This window comes from Motacilla alba, chromosome 3 (genome assembly GCF_015832195.1).
Source record: "Motacilla alba alba isolate MOTALB_02 chromosome 3, Motacilla_alba_V1.0_pri, whole genome shotgun sequence".
NCBI lineage: Eukaryota > Metazoa > Chordata > Aves > Passeriformes > Motacillidae > Motacilla > Motacilla alba.
Genome location: NC_052018.1, coordinates 7,402,175 through 7,424,110, shown reverse-complemented (window position 1 = coordinate 7,424,110; position 21,936 = coordinate 7,402,175). Strand labels below are relative to the sequence as shown.

The window sequence follows — 21,936 nt, the reverse complement described above, 5'->3', positions numbered from 1 at the left end:
CTCTGCATAGTGAAAATCTCAGCCTTTAGCTTTGGCCCAATTTTATTTTAAATTACATGTTTTTGTTTGAACCGCAATTAAAGAGCCCTGAACTCTTACCCTGCAGTCATATTCAGTTACCACCATACACATGGACATGGATACAGGACAACTGGTGCAAAATGCCCTAAGTTGTCTGTCTGGGAGGTCTGGGTGGGAAAAGGGAGAAGATTACAAGCTAAGGAGGGCTCATCCCTAAGTTTACTGGGAGAAAGATGGTTCCTGGAGGACTGGCCCAAAGAAAGGCAGAGAGTTTAAGAGGTGATTTCTAATTTGGGGGATTCCTTAGGGACAGCAGGGTGGAACCAGCTCAGGGGAGCAGGAGAAGGAAGAGTGTTGGCTGCATGAGTATGAAGGGAAGAGCTGGGAGGGGACCAGACAATTCTAGCAGAAAAGAAAGGAGTCTGATGGTGCTGAGATCACAGGAAACACTATCTGTGTGTGCACATAAATAGTAATAGTAATGCAGGAGCTGAGAGTACAGGAGTATAGTTCATGTTTGGAAAAACATGAGGTTAAGTGATGTTAGAAGCAGAGTTGAAGATGCATGCTTTAGCATAATGGGAAACTCATTACACATACATTTAAGTATCTTCTCCAGTACATCCAGTGCTTTATAAAGGTCATGGGCTCATTTGTGGAGTTTAAAAGCCAGAAGAGACTGTGGGATCATCCAACATGATGTAAGACATACAAATCGAATTACATCTTATCCATGTACTTTTATATTAAGCTCAGTACAATAAACACATCCCATCTTGGGGTTTAGACCTTGTCTGGAGAACCCATAAGAAGGACAAGGCACCTGTGGCGGTGATGGTAAAGATTAGTGATCCTGATGGTTTGAGACCTTCAGTGTTTCTATAATTTGGGGAGTGTGCTGTGACTGATGCATTCACTGGAATCTGGCAGTTTCCTTCTCTTCATACATCAAGGCATCTTTCACAGACTCCATGTTGATACAGTAAACAGCATTCTCTTTCCATTTTCCAGCATTAAACATTTTTTAAGGTCTTGAATCACATTGATGCCTTGGAATGGCTACCTAGAACAGAGGCTAGACAAAGTTAAGATAATAAAGTGGGTATTTATTAAAGGCCTTCAATAGATACACCTTGGGCAGTCAGAAGCCTGAGAGGGGCTACACCCAGTATGGATGATGGTCGTGAGTTTTTCAGATAGATATAAGTCTGGTCTATTTGCATATCAGGACTTAATTCTCCAATTACAGCTTCAGGGTATGAAGTCATATTCCCCCAGTTCACTCCTCCCCAATTCACTTTTGTTTATGCTTTTCCAGGCCTGAGGCTGTAGGATGTCCTTGGGTTCCAGGCCCAGAGGAATTATTTTGTCTGACCAAAGTAGGAAGACAGTAGTTAACACTTTATATGAAGTTTAGAGTTATGCACTAATGCAGCACAGGATTTGAAAAATATAAAGGCTAAAATCTTAAGGCATCAACACAACAAACTCGTGTCTTCATTCATCTTTTTTCAAGTTAAAGCAAGAGGACTGCAAGAATCATAAAATCATTAAAATTGAGAAAGACCCCTGTTAAAGATCTGTTAAACCAGCACCACTGTGTTCACCACTAAACTGTATCCCTGAGTGCCATATCCACACCTTTTTTAACACTTCCAGGAATGATTTTACCATCTCCATGAGTAGCCTGTTCTAATGCCTGACCACCCTTTCAGTGAGGCAAAACTCCATCCTTTAGATAGGATTTGACTCCTCCTGGCCTGCTGCTCTGCTGCCTGATGGTTTGCTGCCACAGTGGTGTGGGCACGAGCAGACTGAGGTCATCAACCCAAGCACGCCCTGTGGCTAATGACCAGCAACAGATTTTCTATTTGGATATTTCATATCTGAAAAATTCAAGATTTATTGCTTCCCCTGAGGTTCTTTTAGGACCAGATTTTTTCATCAAGTTGTTTGTCTAACTCCATCCTCAAATGCAACTTCCTACCCTGCCACAAAATCAACTATGTAGTGTTTATATTTATTTAGAAGCATTCTGTTCCCTGCTTTTTTGTTTTGTTTTGTTTTTGTTACTCGTTTGCTATTTTGTTGTTCATTAGCATTAACTTTACATTTATTACAATATATTCAGGGTCTAATAAATTCTAATATTTCAGTCCTGCAGATTGGCATAAACAGTCTGGTATTCTGTGGATATGCTGGAATTATACTTGCCTCTCCTGTGTGAGTTATTTGAATTTGAAACCATGGCAGCCCAGGGCATGTAAAATGTTGCTAAAGCATAAAATGGCAACAAGCAGGGAATTTATGTGTGTGCTAATGTAGAAAAAAAAGGAATAAAAATGGTGATTGCTCAGTGAAGCAGACGGACAATAAGGAATGCACGTTCAAACTCAGAAGGCCTTTTTGGAAAATCCCAAATTTTACCATTCAGACAATTATTAATGGTTCTATCTGAAGGAAATTGGCATGTACAGTAAATTTGATATGCAGAATCTTTTCAACTTGTATTCACTGTTAGGGTTTGCCTTGCATGTAAGTGTGTCAAGGCAAATAATGATCATTTTGTCTCAAGCTCCTGTAGAAAAAAATATGATCTTTGGAGAGCTTTGAAAAATGCCATTAATCATCTCTGCTTCACCCACAAGGAAGAATGGTTTTGAGATTAGGGCTTTGGAGGCGCTCTTGGAGGATCTGGTTTGTGTTTCCCAGATCTGTCACAAACATTCATATATCTTCAGGTTGTAATTCAAAATAGTTTATCTAGCAGCTCAGTAGAGGCAGAAATAACCCCATTTTCAAATGCAATAATTTGGTTAGGTATTAAGCCCTCTGTAAACTCCTTTGCAGCTATGGGAATTCTTAAAAAGACTCAACATGTGTCTCTCTGCACAAAGTTCCTACCTTTAAAACAGGAATAACAGATTTCTTTGACTTTTTTACTGTCATCTTCCCTTGATTTTCTATGACAATTATAAACATTTTGGAGCAGGAACCGCCTTAAACTGTGTTTATGTGGTTCCAGGGAGGACATCAGTCTTGTTTTTGCCTTTGGGCACATTTGTAAAATGAATGCAAATTTGCAGTTATTTAGCCTAAAATTAGAAATCTGGGAAGAGAGTAGATTAGGAGTTTTCAGACATATAAAAGGCTTTGTTAGAGATGTGGAGATGGCCCACTGGTCACCTTGCATGAGGGGCTAAGAGCATAAAGTGTAGCAAAGGAATTTGAGCTCTATATTAAAAAAAAATTTACAGTGGTGAAAAGAGAGATGTTCTGGAATTGTTATCACTGGGTCTACACATCATTGAGGGTCTTTAAAGGCAAGCTAGATGTGATCCTGCTATGGGTCTAGAAGGGTAGACTAGATGACCCAGCAAACTCATTTCCAGCCCTGCTTCTCTGTCACACTCAGCTCTGATTTGCAATTGCTTCAGGCTAAACTAGTGACTTTTCCAAACCCACGCAGTGTGTTGTTCAGAGGGCCAGGATTTGCTCTGCTTCTCCTCTGACTGTTTGCCAGTCGAACTCTCCATGGATTTCTCCTCAGCAGTGCCAAAGCTAATGCTGCTCTTTCACTTTGGGATGTTTTTTCCTGAAGCACAAAACTCTACCTTGAAATACGAGTTTTCCAGCCGTGAAGGCGAACGTTTGTTTTCACACAGAACTTGAGGCAGGACAGGAGAAGGTGTTTGGTTTTCGGTGACGCTGCCCACATGTGATTTTTGGCTGGGTACAGAGTGTGGAGTGGAAAGCCTTACGTTCCAGCTGGCTTCACTCTACAGCACAGGAGTCCCTGCCAGATTTCTCAGGACAATTTAAATCATCTCAGGCTCTGGTGTGCTCTCTCTTTTGCAAATGGGAAGGTATGAGCATCTGTGCTGGGGGTCTTATTCCTTACCAAAACTCCTGCAGTTAGGTGTTAATGAATGGTGATGAATGGGCATTGCTCAGAGCATGGGGACTGCACTTGTCCAGTGAAATAAAATGTAGCAAAGCATCTCTTGTCCTAGGGATGAGTGGCACAGCAGGACTTGCATCTAGCCAGATGTTATTCCTTCAAAACAGGGCAGTCACACATATCCCAACTACCCGAGGGCAGCGATCCAGTCTATGGCCAGCTGTGACTGGGGAGAGTGCTAGCTGGCATGGGCCAAGTTGCTGTTGAGCACTGTTTGAACATCTAAAGAGTACAAATGATCATTTGCTGTGCTTGGGCCAATGCCCTGGGCCTCCTCAGTTTGCAAGGAGGACCTACAGCAGCAGTGCCAGCACACCAGGGAGCTCAGTGCTGGGAAGGCCCTGCAGCTGAGCTCTGTAGGATGCACTGGAGTTCCATCCTGGCAGAACAGCATGTCACTCAGCTGAAGCCTGTGCTGATGCAGCAATTGACTCACACCAGAAATCCAGTGTTTAAACGTCTTCTAAACTCATGACAAAGCTCCATGCTGTGCTCCAGGTGCTTTGGCCAGGTATCCAGACACAGCTGGGAGCACCCAGACAGGTGGTGTGCCAGATCTAACCCCATCTTTTGTGGTTGCTCTAAGAGCTGACAGCACTTGTGGTGGAACCCAGTGCACCTCTAAGAACTGGTGGTTGGGGGGAACATGCCCCTAGACTCAATGTACCATGTATTTGGGAGATGTTTTTGTTGGGTTCATTTTTGAGGAGAAACAGTTGGTAATTGTCAGCTAAGGTCCAAGGCTGTCTGAAGACTTTTAAAGGAAATGTTTTCTTCTTGACAGAAGATACATTAAATCAGATTTGGTGGTAGTGCATGCATGGCACCAGAATGAATCTTCTAATCTAATATGCAAATCAGATTTACTTTGGTTTTTTTGGGTCACTGGCTTGTATTCTTTGCTACACTCTCTGAGTCTGTTGCAGGCAGCCACACAGGACCAGTCTCTAACAGTTTATAATGTTCAGTATTTGACTTACAAATGGGGACTAGTGAAGGCTGTGGAGCTGACAGCCCTGTAGCCTGGGGTGGATATGCACTGGTTGTCAGCAGAAATCACACAGTCTCAGCCATGTCAGCTTCACACATCACCTCCCTGTCACAAGCTTGCTTTGGAATGACCATGTCTGGATCCGAGAGCCATGCCATCCCAGGGGAGAGGGGACATTGATTATGTTTTTGGTATTCAAACCATGACAGCCGACAAGTCTTCCTTTTAGATTTGTTGTTAATAGTGATTTTCCCTGCTGACTGCTGAAACAAGGGTAGCATATTCATTTCACTTAATTCATCACTCAGACATAATCTTTTGCCTTTTTGGCATATTTTTTGACTGACATCTCTGTAGTGCTTGAATCCCAATCTGTTGATGCCTGACTGGTGGTGTCCACCTGGGGAAAAGAGCAATTCCTATATTCAAACATTCCTCCCAAGAGGCCAGGATGTGGTCTGGTTCATTCTGGCTTGGAGGTGTCTTTTTCTGGTCTTAGCAATTTGAGAGCCAGACATGGATAATGGATAAGGGGTTTTTACCTTGGTATTCTAACAAGGATCCTTATGGTGCACCACTTTGCCAAGGTGGGATGCACCGCAATGCACACACACGATAGGTCGTGTATACAATTTGTAGATCATGCAAATTAGCATATCTAACAAGGATGCCCCAATGGGAGGCCTGGATGAATGGTGTGATATTCCCCCACCTGAGGAATTCCCCCCTGGATGGGCCAAATCTCTCGTTTACAGGATATGTTCTAGAGAACACCTTGGTTTCCCAAGGTAGCATAGGGTTTTCTGGCCTCCTACTATGAGGCCTTTAGGATGTTTGGTCTCCTGGTCTCACCAAATACAATGGCTATGCTAAGTTAACAGACGTAAGGAATTACAAGTATGCATGCTAGGAATATTGAGGATACATAGAAGTTATATAAAAGGTGTAGGAAAGAAAAAGCAAAAAATTATCTGGGCATCACTGGCAGTCAGAAACCTCAGCAAACTCTGTTCAAATGCCACAGTGGTCACTTCTACCCTATGGATGTAGAAGGGCTCAACTAATTTTCCCTATATTTATAAAAAAAAAATTATTCCTAATCAAATAATTAAAAGTGCTTAGTTTTATTATGGCTCACATTTATCAGCAGTATTTTTACAGCTCTTTGCTGCCATTAGTGCTACAGCTGGAGCACAGAACAGAGGAGAAGAAGGCTGGTAGTCCATCTTTCATGGTGGTTTGTGTCCATCTATGTTCATGTGCCAACAGCAGCAGAAGCCAGCATAACACATCCTATTGAGCTTTTTGTCGAGGTGTCTTGGGCAAGCCTTCCATTAATAATTAATTCTAAGAGGAGTTTGTGCTCTTCAGAGTTGGAGCCAGGCCTGGGAGCAGAACCATGGTAAGCTGTACCTGTATTTAGCTTGGGTGGAAGGTTTCTGTCTCAGGAGAGCTGCAGGTCTTGTAATCTCTGCCTGTTTTGGAAGTAGGAGGATGCAGTTTGTTGTGTCTGTGGATAATCACCTTGCTAGAGCTCTATGTCTGCTCCACATGCTCAATACTGACAGGGACTTATTTCTTTAGGAACTGTTTCCTCTATTTTCTTTTTATTGAGAGTACAAACAGGGCCTTCTGTGCTGAAGAACACCTGATAAATAACAATAGAAGAACAAGAAAATAAATAAATCCTAAACATGTTTGTAAGAGATCCAAACATCATCGCATCATAGAATCATAAAGCAGTTTGCATTGGAAGGGACTTTAATGATCATCTCATTGCAACCCCCTGACCTGGGCACAGACACCTTCCACAATCCCAGGCTGCTCCAAACCCTGTCCAAGCTGGTTTTGAACATTTCCAGGGATAGAGCATCAAAAACTTCTCAGGGCAATCTGTGCCAGGGCTTCATCACCCTCACAGTCAAGAATTTCTTCCTAGTATCCAATCTAAATCTACCCTCTTTAGGCAGGGCATTCTTCTTTCAAGAGCTCAAAGTGCTGGCCTGAGGGAGCTCCATCAGGAAATGGACTTTTGTTTTCACTCAGTCAAACTGAGAGCGAAGAGGATTTTTAATATCTGACTATAACATCACATTTTTGGAAAAATGCAGTCATGGTTCATTGTGTCCAAGTGTGGCTCTGAAGCCTTGTCCAGATGAAAATGGCCTGAGAGTATGAGAATAGGAAGTTATCTTTTATCTCTACAGTTGGCTCTATCACAGGAAAAAAAACACTAATGGGAAGTAATCTTTGCTCATTAAATCAAATGATTGATACAAGCATGGCTTAAGAATAAGTTCCACTGTAGTTTTACAGAGTGGTGGTAGTGGCATTTACAAGAGAAATCTTGGGAACCCAAGAACATGGGGGAGGTTTAGCTGTGCATTTATCATCTATTTTAGTTCTCTGTCATTTGTATCATTTAACTGAGATATGGAAAGATTAAAAGTCAAAGACTTCCCTTTGGTAAAAAGGAACAACATTTATGGCTTGAATTTGACCCAGGAGAGTATTTTATCCCACCATCTTTCCCTTAAACCCTGCTGGTGTTCTTGATGGATGGGATGTCCAACATGAAATCTTTTTGCAATCACACGAGCCTGCTGAACTCTCTAACACAACCTTTGTGTTCCTTGTGTTTAACAGGACAAGAGGACATTAGGGAAAGATGTGGTAATGCATTTCCTTCCTGTTTCTGGGCAGCGGCAGCTCTATGCTGTGCTAACAAAGAGGTCTGATAAAAGTGGTTTGATAACAGTGTTCAGCTTGGGTTGGCTGAGTTCAATCCCTTCATCCTTGGAGGAGGCTGAGAGCTGCTCTCCATGGAGCTCTGACAAGTGGATGGGATGTTTCCTGCTCCATGAGGGCAGATGGTGCAGCAGAGATGGGCTGTTGGAGCAGGTACCTCTGTATACAATCAGTATTTTTGCCACAGTCGTGGGCGGAATGTGTGCAGGGACAGTTCAGACGAGTCCAGGCAAATTTTTTCAGCCATCTTCTTTGCCTGTGGAGCAGTTCGGCATTCAGTGTTTCTAAAGGGCTGTCCATTCAGATAACACGAAGCTGATAACATCCCTGAGCTGAATATGTGTCATGGCCCTGTGTCTGGGTACAGTCCCACAGGGCTGTTCCAGCTTTCTTTGCTGTGGACAGGCTGCAAATTCAGCTCTTTGCTTGGCCTGACATGTCTCCAGGTCATCACTGGGTCCTCTGTCTGTTGTGCTGCCACAGACCTGTGATGTAATGTCCCACATGCTCTGAGCCCTGAGGAACAGCAGTGACCTCCCAGGCTTGGACAGCTGCTTAGTCTTTGTGTTTGACCTCTGGACTTCACTGAGCACTTCTGTACTGATGAACAAAACAGTGCCAAAGCCCAGCTCTTGACACCTTGGCGAGGCTGGTGGTGCCCTGGCAACCCGATCTAATGGGTGGCATCCCTGCCATGGCAGGGGGCTTGGAACTAGGTGATCTGTAGGGTTTGTTTCAGCCCAAGCCATTTATGATTCCAGAATTCTATGATCCATGACACTGGAACTCCGTGGACCTCCTGCTAAGTTACAGAAATGACCTTCTATGTTGCATGGTCTGGACATGGCTTAGAAGTCAGCAGGGACCACATGCTGTTCCCAGCAGGCATTTTGGATGGAGTCACCTTGTTTTGAGTGTGAAGAGAGTTTAACGACACAAAGGTCACACTGTACCAGGTGAATGGTGTGTTTAATTTTCTTGCATCACAGCAACCACAGTTTACTTCTTCCAGAACATACAAGAGTGGAGGTTAATGCCCTTTGTGTCATTGTAAACAGTTTCAAGGATCAGGTGATCCTTATTTTATCTATCACAAAATCTTCACAGGTCTAAACAGAACACTGGAAGGACCACACACATTTTTCTCCCCGGGTTTCCTCATTGTTTATGGCGATGAAGCTGGTGAAGGGTCTAGAAAATGTCTTATGAGGAGCGGCTGAGGGAGCTGGGGGTGCTTCGTGTGAAAGCTCAGAGGGCCTTACTGCTCTCTACAACTCCCTGAAAGGAGGTTGTAGCCAGGCAAGGGCCAGTCTTTTCTACCATGTCTCAAGTGAAAGGATGAGAAGAAATGACCTTCAGTTGCACCAGGGGAGTTTTGGATTAAATATTAGGAAAAAAAATAAATTCACTGAAAGACCAGTTGGGCATTGGAATAAGTTGCCCAGGGAGGGGGTGCAATCACTCCCTGGAAGTGTTCAAGAGGTGTCTGGATGTGGATATGTTTTAGAGGTGAGTATGGTGGGGCTGGGTTGATGGTTGAACGAATTCATCTTGAAAGTCCCTTCCAGTCTTGATTGTTCTGTGATTGTGGGATGATTTCAGGCACCCTTTGCTTGAAGGTCAGGGTCTGCTGATGTTGGTACTGCCTCTTCCTCCTCAGCCAGGTGCTTGTTAACTGTAGATAATTGTAGATATTGGGTATTTAGTCTCTGATCTTTCAGGAGAAGCTAGCAAAACATATTTTCAGATGACATCAAGACACCACTGAGGAAGAATATTTTCTGCCTCTGAAGACGATCTGGGGAAATGCAAAATCTGAGGGTGGACATTGTCATCATGCATAGCAAGCAGCACCAACCACTTCACTGCCTGCTTGGCCTGCAGGGAAACAGGGAGGCTGGGTCTTCGAGGACAGGTCCACGTCCCTGCTCATTGCAGGGGTTTGCATTAGGTGACCTTTAAAGGTCACTTCCAACCCAAACCATTTTATGATTATTATGAAGAGTCATCTGACCATTCATCTCACCTCTGTCCTTTCAGTCTCATCACAGCAGATTTACAGGGTGGTAGGAGCTGCATCAGGCTTGGTGCAAGACCCTGCAGTGCAAACTGCTGTGATTTCCCCTTGGAAGAGTCTGGAAAACAAGTGAGAGATCAGAGTTACTGCTCATATGTCCATTAGATGCCTGAGTTTGAATAATGTCCCAGCCATTTCACTCCTTTCATCAGCCTGCTGTAGGGAGACCAGCCTGAAGATTGAATTTGATTTCCAGCTCTGTGAAACTTGACTGAAAACTGATACTTGGGTGCCTTCAGAGTTTGGGTTGCTGTTGGGAAACTGGGCAGGCAGTTCCTTGCACCAGCTGCTGTACAAACACAAAGATGCCATTTCTTCTCCATACAATGTTTGTAATTAGTGTGCCTCTTTCACAATGAGCCTCACTTTCAACTCTATTTGTCTTAGACTTCCCATTACCTAGAACATGATTGGAAGTGAGTTATTTGCTCAAGGGTGAAGAAAAATAGCTTTGATGCAAGATTTTTTTTTTTTTTAATACAGATTTTTAAGATACGTTCTTTATTTTTTCACAGAGAAAAGTCTGAATCAACTCAAAGGTGGAAAGCTCAGACCAGACAGAATAGTGATCCAGTTCTCACCCTGTACTGTAACATTGATTTTAATGGAATGGTAGAGGTCCAAACAAGGCAGTGATGTAACAGACTTGTAGAGTGGACTTGCTGCAGTTCTTGCTGAACTGGGAGAGAGTTAGGAAGGAGGTTTACCTGAGTGTAAATGAGATTAATCTGCTGTTTTATTCCACTGAAACAGCCAATGCTTTGATCTTCGTTCAATTATTTGTTGTATTCCCCCTGTGCTCAGGAGTTATGGGCATGAATCACAGCCTTCTCCTGCCAAGCTGAGGTCGGTTTTAATACTATAATATTTGATATATCTTATATCAGCAGTCTGCATCTGGCAGTCAACAAGTTAACAACTATTTTTCTCCTCTAGCTGTTATGATCCCATGCAGTTATTAGAGTTAAGGTGATTAAGGTGGATTACTTCAGATTTTAGGTAATGTGGATGGTTATTGGAATTGCAATTAATAACATCTTGTCACTATAACCCAAGCAGGTTGTGAGGTAGATTTTATCCTGTGCTGCTGCATTGATAGGGATTAATTTTCCTTTGGCAGCTCCAGTTTGTGAGCTGAGGCAATCCTGCAGCATGTGTCTTTACAGAGATGGGCAGGGGCTCCCATGGTATGAGGTGGGGTCATCCCAGCAGGAGACAGAAGTACTTTGAAGGAGTGTATTTATGAGTTTCTCTGCTGTTTACAGGGTCTCATAAACCATCCCCGTCTATCCCCCCATCCAGGAAATTTGTTTGTTAAAGGTTTATTTGTTCAAAAGGTGTTCACAGCCTCTTTGTGCTGGATTAATCCTTTTATCTGATGATAAGATATCAGGCTTGGTGGGCTCAAGATATCCAGTAGAGGGAACAAATACTGCAGCACAGAGCATTATATTCCACTTGAAAGAAGTGGCACCTTAAACTGAGTGCATTCCAGATAAAGGCTCTGCCCTGGGTTCAAGTTGCTAGCAGCACAGGTATGTGTTAAAGTCATGTTTTTTCTAAGAGTCCCAAAAAGGAAGCCTAAAAATAGAGCTCCTACAGTATGGAGTTCCTTGGCTGAGTTAGCAACCTGCATTTCCTTTGGAATATGTGATAAGAAACACTTTCAAACACATGGCAGGATAAGATGTGTCTCTGTTTACACATTTTTAACTGATTGAATTAGGTAATTTTGAAAGGGGAGCAATGCCAGTGGATGGGCCTTGCTACCCAAACAGGCAGAAACTGGGCTGTGCTAAGCAAAGGCCACCAGCAGAGGAGCATTGCTGACCTTCCCAGAATGATCCCCTGGGGCTTGGCTGTGGTGGCAATCTAGTGAATCAAGTATTGCAGGTAATCAGGGTCTTCAGAGACCTGCCAGCCTGTCAGAGAGGTCTCAAGGAAGCCCCAAGCAGTCCTGGAATAATCTCTGTATTAATAGGTGGGTAGGATTTGATTCAGGATTGTTTACCTCTGTTAAGTTTGGAAGAAATTAGAGAAGTTTTTGGCCCAGCCATGTCCTATACCTGAATGTATATCCATACAGAACGTGCAAGCTTGCAGCTCAGTCTTGCAAAGCTTTATGTGCACTAATGCAGGTACTTACCTGAAGGGGTTAAACTGAGGGATTAGTCAGTCTATCTGTATAACTGATGGAGGGACCAATTAACCCCCTCCCATCCCAGTAAAATACCTTCAATTAGGTGGTGTAAATCCAGGTATCATTTGAGATATTCATATAAATGAATCTTAATAACATGTGTGGAGAGTGGGAAAGAACAGACTGGTGTGCAAGAAATGTCCCTGTTGAACGTTTCATGAAGCCTAATAGAAACAAACACTTAGCTTTAAAAAACCTTGTGTTCTCTTAAAAAAATCCCCCACTATTAAGTACTGGAAAGCTGCCACAAGAATCCAGTCCTGAGCATTCCCACAGTTTCTTCCCAGTGCTCCCAGACTGTAGCTGCAGGGCAAGTTGCATAAGAGCGTGGGGTAGGTGCTCAGGAACATCCTCACTGGGCTGTAACAAAACCCTGGCATTGTTTTCCATTGTGTGTATCTGCTTTTATGTGGGGTCAGGAAAGTGACTGTAATTTGCTGTTTCACAAAACTGGCAGTTACTCACAGTAGCAATTGTAGTAAGATTTGGGCTTGCAGTCCTTACTGCTCCCTTGGGGTATGCATGGAAGCAAGATGATGCATGCTATGTGTTTTTCTACCAGAAAAATAAATAAAATAAAATACATAAACCATGCAAAGGACTTTTCACAGTCTCCAAACCAGATTATTTAAAGCTGATGCTGTGTGTTAGAGAGGTTCTGCCTGTAAATGTACTTTGAAAAAACAGGGAACGCTTAATACTCATAATTAAAAAACATCTATAGGGCTTTTCCTCAAACTTTCCACTGTGCTCAGGAAATCTCAGCCCCAAAGGAGGATGTCTCACAGGTTATAACCATGTGAATGGAAGGATTTATATTGAAAACAGTTTTGCCACTTTGTTCACAGATCCTTGGATTTCAAGTTTGTTAGTGTAGCCTGGTTTCTATAAGCCAAGTGCTGAACCACTGAGGAGCCAGTGATCCCCACACTGAGTTTTGGGTCTCAAACTAAGCTGTGTTTTCGTTCAGTAAATACTGATCTGCATTCATCTGTGTATAATTGAAGGGCATTTAGCCCTGTAGCTGCCTTACACAGTTTTGTTCACTCCTAATCTTTATTCCAATGCAATTGATAACCTTTCCCTGTGCAGGGTTTCCACTTTAGGCATCTCATGGGACCCTGGGAATTGCCATACTAAGTCAAACATGTGAGCAGAAGAAGCCACTGCCTTTAATGGCAGAGGTTACCAGCTGCTTTCTGATGACATTCCTCACCTCCTGCTATCAAGATACTGGTCTTTTTGGGAAAAACTTCTAGCCCCTTGCCCAGTTCTCTGCTGTTTGATTGCAGAGAGGAAAAGCTGATGGACTGATAAAGAACTAGCACACACTTTTGGATAAGTAGCACTTGGATAGAAAGAAAATATTTTTGTACACAGCATAGTTTTGCTGCCGTAATTACCAACACTTTAATTATGCAAGGAGAGCAGATGGGAAGAATCTCCAAGCTATGCTTGCCAGCACACACTGAGACAAAACATGGGGGAAGATCCAGAGATGTGCTGGTTGTGGTTTCTCTTTGAATTAGGTTTCTTTTCTGGATTGCTCTTCTGGTCTCAGAGGTCATTAGTGGTCAGTGGACTATAGAGTGGGTGACACTGCTTCAGAGCCAGGCACAGAAAATCCCTTGAATATCTATCTTGGTCAGTAGTCTTGGAGGAGAAATTATATTCCTAACTCTTGGAATATAATGACTGGAGGACACCAGGCTAGTTGTTGGCTCAGATGCTGAAGCATGAGGCTTCTTACTCTTTATTAAAATATTTGGGCAGTGCAATGTAACTGTAGACATTATTTTTTCTGGTACCTTCCTTTCCTGCTTGGGTTCTGCTTCCCAGCTGCTCCTCTCCTGTGCTTGGTGGAGGCTGGCATAGCTTCCCATCAGCTCTAGAGAGTTTCAGGACCTTTGGCCCTTTACTCCATCCCTTTCTCCCTACTTTATCTTGGATATACTTGCCCTGGCTCTCATTTAAGTGTCTCACAGTGATGGATAATGCTCACCCAAGCACTGCCCTTGGATACACAGTCATGAAGATCTCCAAGGGCCACTTTCTCTGACAGTGTTTGTGTACACCTTTCACTGAAATTTAAGGGAGTGTCTTTTGGCCCAGGTTTTACAGAATCGGTTGCTGTGACTCAGCTGATTCCTGATAACTTGCAGGGCTGGAACCACTTGGGTATGGGCTGGCATCCTGAGTACAGAGACTCTCCCTTGCTGGTGAGCAATTCCTCGCATGAGCAATGCTCTGACTCTGGATCAGCCACACTTGAACACACAATACTCACTGCTCTGTCAGCGTTCTCCTGGGAGCCACATATTGTGCCACGTATTTCCTGAAAAATAGATAAGCGGCACAAAAGAATTTCTGCCAAGCCTTATAGCCTAAATGTCAAAACGGCTCTGTATTATAAGAGTAATCACAGTACTCTGGGTTGGAAGGGACCCACAAGGATCACCAAGTCCAGCTCTTAAGTGAATGGCACAACCTTGGCATTTTTAGCACCAGGCTCTGACCAACTCAGCTAAAGTCTTGCAGTGTTAAATGTTTGACTGAAATGAGTGAAGATGATGAAAACAAATAGGAGTTGTGTCCAAGTCGGAAAATTATTATAACTCTACTTTGATCCAAAGTGGAGTGGATATATTCAGAACATTGCATAAAATTCGAGTTTGTAACAAGTCTCTCTGAAGAAACCAACAAACAAATATTCTCTAAATGCCTAAGAAAGGTTTGCAAAGTACCACTGAAAGTATGTGACAAATGCAGCCCAAAGAGGGAAAATAGGGAAGACTGTCAGAATGAGCCCGACTTCCTTGTTAATCTGATTCTTCTGGGCCTGGTGGAGATGAGATGCAGCCGTACTGCCAGCAAAGGTGCCATGGTGGGATGTAGCTGAGCATGCTGGAATTTGGACAAGAATTAGCTTGAGTCTCATCCTCCTCAAGATGCGTTATCTTGTGAAAATGCAGAACTCTCCTGACTTTGGGAGCAGGCAGAAATTTACCAGATGAAAGTAACTCTTTGTATCTGCAGGTATCTCTTACAAGGCTTTCTTCCTTTTGATCCATTTTTCTTTCCAAATAGAACATGTAGGGAACAGACCGGCGCATGCGATGCTTTATCCTGTGCCCTTTGGAGACCAAAAGCCACATCAAGCAGGAGATTTATGAGTTGCTGGCAATAGATGCTTCATATTCTGTTATTACATTTCAGATGATGAAAGAAGAACAACTGACTTTCATGGCTATGAAAGCAGTAGAAAAACTGCCTGTGGACAGATAGAGCACATGCATCACTGGATAGAAATTAAGGTGTTTTATAGCTTCAAATTCAGATTTGGAAAGTTCAAGATAGCAGAAAAATATCTGAGTAAAAGATGTGAGGCAGTTTGTAAGATTTCAACTCAGATACACTCAGGAGAATAAATCCAAAGGTAACATTATGATTCATTAACTATCCCTAATTAGGCTCCTAAATTTAAGTAGACAGAATCTTCCCTGGAGGCTTTCAAAGGCACCCACCTTTCACTGTTGATAATACAGGGAGCTTAGGAACATAGCTTATTTAAGGAGGACTTCTTCCTTACGTACCTACAGGGCATGGGTTGAGTTCCCAGATTAGGTGAATTGGGTCTTCTAATGAGGTTATTGCATTTCTGGGCAGGCAGAAGCCAGAGGAGTCAGGGAGAAGTGTTCTGTTGCCCTGTGCAGGAGGAGGAGAGCCTGGGAGAGAATGGTGCTCCTGTTTGTCTCTTCCCCGTGGAGTCTCAGTTGGATGTGCAGCATTTTCTAAATCTCCTTCATCTCCCAAAGCCTCTCATATCACTGGGCCTTTCACCTGCGAGAGATTTCACTTGGACCAGTGGTGAGACTGAGCTAATTTGTATTCCATGGGCTTTGTTTCTGGACTGCAATTGCTTCCACTTTGGAAATCGCTTCCCTGATTGCAGCTGCATGAGGAAAGGATAAGCATGTTCTTTTCTGTGGAGGGCAAATAAGAGAAAGGGTTGTCTGTATTATATTTATATTTATATTTATATTCTTATTGCACAACACTTCTGTAGCTGGCTGCTCCAGAAGATACAGTAAAAGGCAAAGCATCTGGGCTGTCTCAAGAGGAGTCTTGGCAGACTGATCTGAAAGTTTTTATGGGTTGTGTTAGACATCCCAGCTTGTACCACTTCCCACTACTTCCAAATCACCAGCAGAACAGACAGATTCCCACTTTGAGCAGAGTCTGGAGGGAGGACCCTGGTGCAGGCTGCAGGCTCGGGGAGGTGTAGGTGGCTTTGGTTGTGACAGAGCTCATTTCCCAGACAGTCTCACTTGCTTTCTGCATGGTGCTTGGAAGTGGCCTTACTGTAATTGGCATGAGTCACTTCCTTGTTATTGGTGGTTTGGAACACCATGCCTGGAAAACACGGCTGCAGCAGGTGAGGAACTCCCTCTTGCTCTTGGGCTCTTCGGTTTCAGGATTGCAGCCTATATCCATGCTGGGTGAAAAAAAGTTTTTTTTCAAAATAACTGAAGGAGATGGAAGCTGAGGTCTGGACCACTTGCATTTGCTAAATCTCTGATCTGGTGTTTGGGGTTTTTTTATGAGAGTGAAGGTTTTTCATGGCAGTTTGTTGATCAAATCCCAACTTTCACACTTATGGTCTGTTGCAGAAAGTCCCTTCATGTCTCCTGTTGTCTCCTGGGACAATTTACACTTCCTGTTGAAATAGTATTGTACATTCACTCTAGATAAAATGTAGGATGGCATGACATGCCTTTGCAGCCAAGGTACAGAGCTGATGTCAAGGGCGCTCAGCCTTTTCCAAGGCTCATGGAGACATTTGAGAGCTGCAGGATCTGATGATCTCTTATCAGGTGATTGTACTCCTATCTGACCAAAAATCCAGGATGTCTGGTTGCAGGGCAGGACTTGAAGGTAGGCTTTGGATGTCTGACACAACACATGTGATCATGAGAAGAGGCAAAATCTCTTTCCATGTGAAGCCCTGAGCTAGATGGAGCATGGATAGCTGGAAAAGGTTTCAACTTGTTCCTTGGCCATGTCTGAGACCCTTGGGATAAAGCCAAGGGGGTAGGCTATGCCTCAATTTATTTTGTTAATCAAATTATCATCTTCCCACCCCCGTGTTTCCAGTTACACAGTGGTCTTACTGTTGTCACCAGGCGCAGAGTCTTCTTTTGTATGGGACACTTCCTTCTTGCTCTCTGACTGTTCTGTAATATATTATGGTCTGGCACAGCCAAAATCCATTATTTTAATAGGTGTTGTTGAGTGACTGCTTAGTGAATTTAGGTTTTACTGCACAAAACCCACTGTTAGTTCTGCAGTTTGAGAAAGCCATATACATGTGTACTAAGGAATGGCTTTCTTATAACAACTTGGAATCATGAATGATCCTATTTCACGCTGAATGCTGTGAATTTTTAAGTCTCAAAAAAGAATCCTTTAGAGATGCTACCTCTGAAAACATGCAGTAGTTTATATTGGGTGTTTACTCACAGGAGTATTTTTATTATTTATTTTAAAAATATGTTGAGCACCAACAGTTCCTGGCCCCAACCTGCCCAGATAAAAGGCTTGGTTGTAATTTTCCTTGGTGAGGGAGTAATGTTTTTGTTCAAATTGCACTCTGCTTCAAGCATGCTCAGGAGAGTTTGCTGAAGATCCTGCAGATTTGCTTTAATCATGCTGAGCTTTGGGAGCAAATGCACAGGAGAATATAGAGCAGAGGACTGGAAAATGACAAGCCCTTGTCTGTGTTTTAAACACTGAGCTTTTCATTGATCCCCTCATTGACTGATGTGTATATCCAGTGAAGATGGAGGTCAGGGAATAATTGCTTCCTGGGAGTGGAAGTCTTTAAGCCTGTTTAGGACAGAGCAAGCATCAGAAAACACCAAATGATCAAATTAGCAAAAAGAGGGAATGGTTTGAGTGCAAGGCTGAGCTTGTTTCCTTTCTTTGGCACAGACTCCCTCTGTGAGATTGGACAAATAATTTTGATATTTGAACACTTTCAAAACTCTGTCCCTGAGCCAATTCCCTATCCATAAAATATGGGGGCTATAGCATCAACTGTTTGGATTAGGGGAATAATATATGTGCTTAAATTGAAACACTCAGCAACGCTGGAAAATAATTACACAGAAAGAGCAGTATTCCTCTGAAAATAATATATTGTGGCAATTGGTTGAACCCGCAGGACTAGAGTGTTTAAACCTAGAGAGATCAACATAGGAAAGACAGCAAATTATCTCATTATGGTCTTTTCTTACCTGAAGAAGACCTGCAAGAAATCTGAGGAGGAACAGGGACGTGTAATGACAGGCCGAGGAGGAATGGCTTTAAACTGAGAAAGAGTAGGTTTAAACTGGGTATTGGGAAGAAATTCTTGACTGTGTGGGTGGTGAGGCCCTGGCACAGGTTCCCAGAGATGCTGTGGCTGCCCCATCCCTGGAAGTGTCCAAGGCCAGGTTGGACGAGGCTTGGAACAACGTGGTCTTGTGGAAGGTGTCCCTGCCCAGGGAAGGGAACTTGGAACAAGATCGTCTTTAAGGTCCCTCCTAACCCAAACCAGTCTGAGATTCTCTGCCCTTAATGAACAGTGGAGAGGTATTGACTGGCCTTTTCCATCTCTTAGCACTGCAATTCAGAATGTTGTTGTTTGTTGACACAGTGACTTTTTCTGTTCATTAGCCCTGGATTTTCTGGCCACACAAGAAACTGCTTGTGTGAAAATTCCAGCAGAAGGCGTCTCCACCGAGTACAAATAAGGATACTGTCAGCAGCACCAGCATGTGCCTTTTCACACTGTCCTGCTGGCTGCTCCTACTGACTCTGATGGATCTGCTCTGCCCATGAGAGCACACTCTGGCTTTGATTTTTCTTCATCCCTGTTTCTGCAGTGGGGGGAGGCTGCCAGGCAGCAGAGGAGAGGTTTTATTGTGAGATTGGTGCCATTAATTCATTGCAAATGGGTAATGCAGCTCTTGGGTTGGGAACTGGTATAAATTATTGCTAGCATGATGTTGATTCGGACAGATGAGCAGTGGGAGCTGGGATTGCTTTTAAAGCAGACACAGAGGGATTATGTAAAGACTAGAAAGCCTGTAATGGAAGAGGAATGAACCTCCTGATCCAAAAGAATTGCAGATTTATAACCTAGAACCAACTTCTGCAGGTACCTTCATGGAGTATCACAGAGATGGTGACACTTTGTCTCCAGATCAAGTCCTGGCTGGCATGGAATCCATGTGGTGATGGTTTAAGTTAAGCCCCAGGGTGGGCGGCTGAGCAGGGCTTGCCACCTAAAAAGTTACGGCTCTGCCTGTGCTTCCCAGATGCACAGCCCAAGCTGCTGTAGAATTTTATCATTTGGATAAATATCCACATCTCAATACTGACTGCTACCCCCTGAGTGACTGAAGGTCCCTCGAGGTCCCCAGAGCAACTCATATCCTCTCTTCCGGGTGATCCAAGCTCATTTCTCATGTGCATTTTTAAGTGCAGGGTTCCTGACTATGAGGTGTGTGAGCACTTTGATTGAAGCTGTTTCTTCCCCTCTTGATCCATCACTCATTCTGCTGACTGAGTTGCTTTAATTTCTCTGCTCAATTGCATGGAGCAGGACAAGTGCCAACACTTCCCTGCCAGGATTTCTGTGCTTAATACTGAGATAAGACTAAAATCCTTGGTGCTTTTTTTTTTTCCTGGTGGTTTTAATAATAAATAACTTTCCTTGACACTTTGCTTCAACTCATGCCATACTTTGTGTCAGATGCACTCCTCTCTGGAGAATTTAAGGAGGGCATTTCAAAGGAACCAGATGTTTAATCTTTCTTGTGGAGTTGGCTGCCACACAGGAGCTAACTGGAAATTGTGAGGTATTTTACACTTGAGAAATGCTTTCCATTTCACAGTCTTTCTAAATCAACAGAAAGCTGTGTATCGGCTGAGCATCATATAAACTAGAAAAAGAGCAGACTTGGTGCGTGCCATCTCTCTCTGTACTCTTTGAAAAGATGGGCCTTTCCTGGCAAAATACACTCGAGATGTTTATGGAGTCCACAGAGAAAAATGAACCCTTGAAATGGAAAAGTCCAAGTTTGTGTGCTGTAGACATCCTGTGCTGATCTAAGTTGCTTCCAGAGTTTTAAAGGGATCTAGTTACTGATGTGAAGAGAAGCACCTCTTGGACTTTTTGAAAGTACCAAAGTGTGTGCTAGTCACAGGTGTTAAGGATGTGCCTGCTTTTGGGAATCTCACAGCCACCACTGTTTTCTTTGTCCTCACAGCCACCTCTGTTTCATGGCAGCAAATGACTCCCTGTGTTCTTATGTCCTCAGCCATCCCAAAGAGGTAACAGCCCAGCCCTACTCCATAAGGTGCTGTAACAATAATACTCTCTATTTATGCTTCTCCTTGAATACTTCTCCATCTCTGCTCTCCCTTGGGATACTGTTGACCAGTTGCTGACTGATTTAGCACTGGTTTGCTTTACCTCCTGGACTCCTCCCCTGGTCCTGTACGTAGCATTCAAGTGGTGGTGGCACAGATGCTAAGATGGAAAAGCCATATCTCACACCCATATCTGGGTGTGCTTAGAAACACCCAGAGATGATGGTGTTTCTTTCCCCTGCTTGACTCAAATGTTTAAGTGTTGGATAGTGTCACTTTTTCTACAAAAGATGCAGGTTCATCCAGTCTGTCTTGTGCCCTGGAGATGGTTATGGATGCTGAGAGGTAAAGGAGATATTTATGAAGAAGAGTGAGTCAGAAACATGAAAGCTTTTTGCTTCATTTTCTTCACTGGATGCCTATCAACAGGTTACTGGGATGCAGTTTGGGTGAAAAGTTTATAAAGGAAAATGTCCTGTGTCTTTTAAATACTTATCACATCCTCAGTCTGAGATACAGCAATAGGGCTCTTTATTTTGGATGGTGCTGAGCCCTATGTGCTCTGCGTCCTTTTGGGTGCCTCAAATTCAGCATCCAGAACTGCCATTCTCCCTGGCTGGGGTTTGCAGGATAATCTCTGTTCTACCCACCCCCTCTCCAGACTTTGTGATATTTCCCTGGCACAGATATCCCCCTCATTCCTGTCTGGTTCCTACCAGGGGATGTGTTTTTTTGCTGCCTTCCAACTGTTGCCAATTCAGGTTTCACTAGAAACCTCTGTGCCAGCTCTTTGATATTCAGAAGCTGAGGGGTTTTCTGTCTGTTTCCTGACCTAGCATGACTCTTCTAATAATGCGAGAACTTCAGTGCTGATGTCCTGGCAGCCTAATACAGAAGGTCAGTCTGTAAATCTAGTTTCAATTTTCTTTGCCTCAGCAAAGACAGTAAGTCAAACATAATGTAAACAAAGTGGTTGGATCACTTCACCCACCAGTAATGTGGTGGGTGATGCAGGCAAATTTAATGGATGCGATTACATCTCCTGTTCCAGTCTGGCAGCTGATTAGCTGCAGGGTCAGGCAGGAATTTCCTTTCTGATCCAGAGTTGCCCTCTTTCCAAATTCTCCTTCAAGCTTCTGCCAAGCATCTCAAAGTGCTTTGCATTTTTAATTGTGCTTCTTCACGCCCCTGTGAGGGTGGAGATAGAGATAGCATGATCCCAAGTGGAGCCCTGGGGAAACTGAGGCACTGGGAGGGGGCAGCCTGCTTGGAATGAGAGAGAAAGGTGGTGTTAGACTTGGAGAAAGGGGACATGGGCATCCCAGAAATCTTCTCTTGAAGCTCATGTTGGTCTACTGAACTTGTGCCTAGTGCTCAACAGTCTGTGTCTTAAGCACACTGAAGTGTTTTCTGCTAGGCATTAATGTATCATCACTGACAGGAAAAATAAATCTTTCTCCTGTGGAAATTTTAATTTATTTTTGTCTTTCATCACTCAATTCCTCTTCTTTCTGAAAAGA

At 43.4% G+C, this 21,936-nt stretch overlaps 1 protein-coding gene across 3 annotated transcripts in view; it reads left to right on the top strand.

Annotated features, from left to right (window-relative positions):
• EVA1A (eva-1 homolog A, regulator of programmed cell death) overlaps positions 1–21,936 on the top strand; it is a 207,192-nt gene that overhangs the window by 166,762 nt on the left and 18,494 nt on the right. The window lies entirely within an intron of this gene.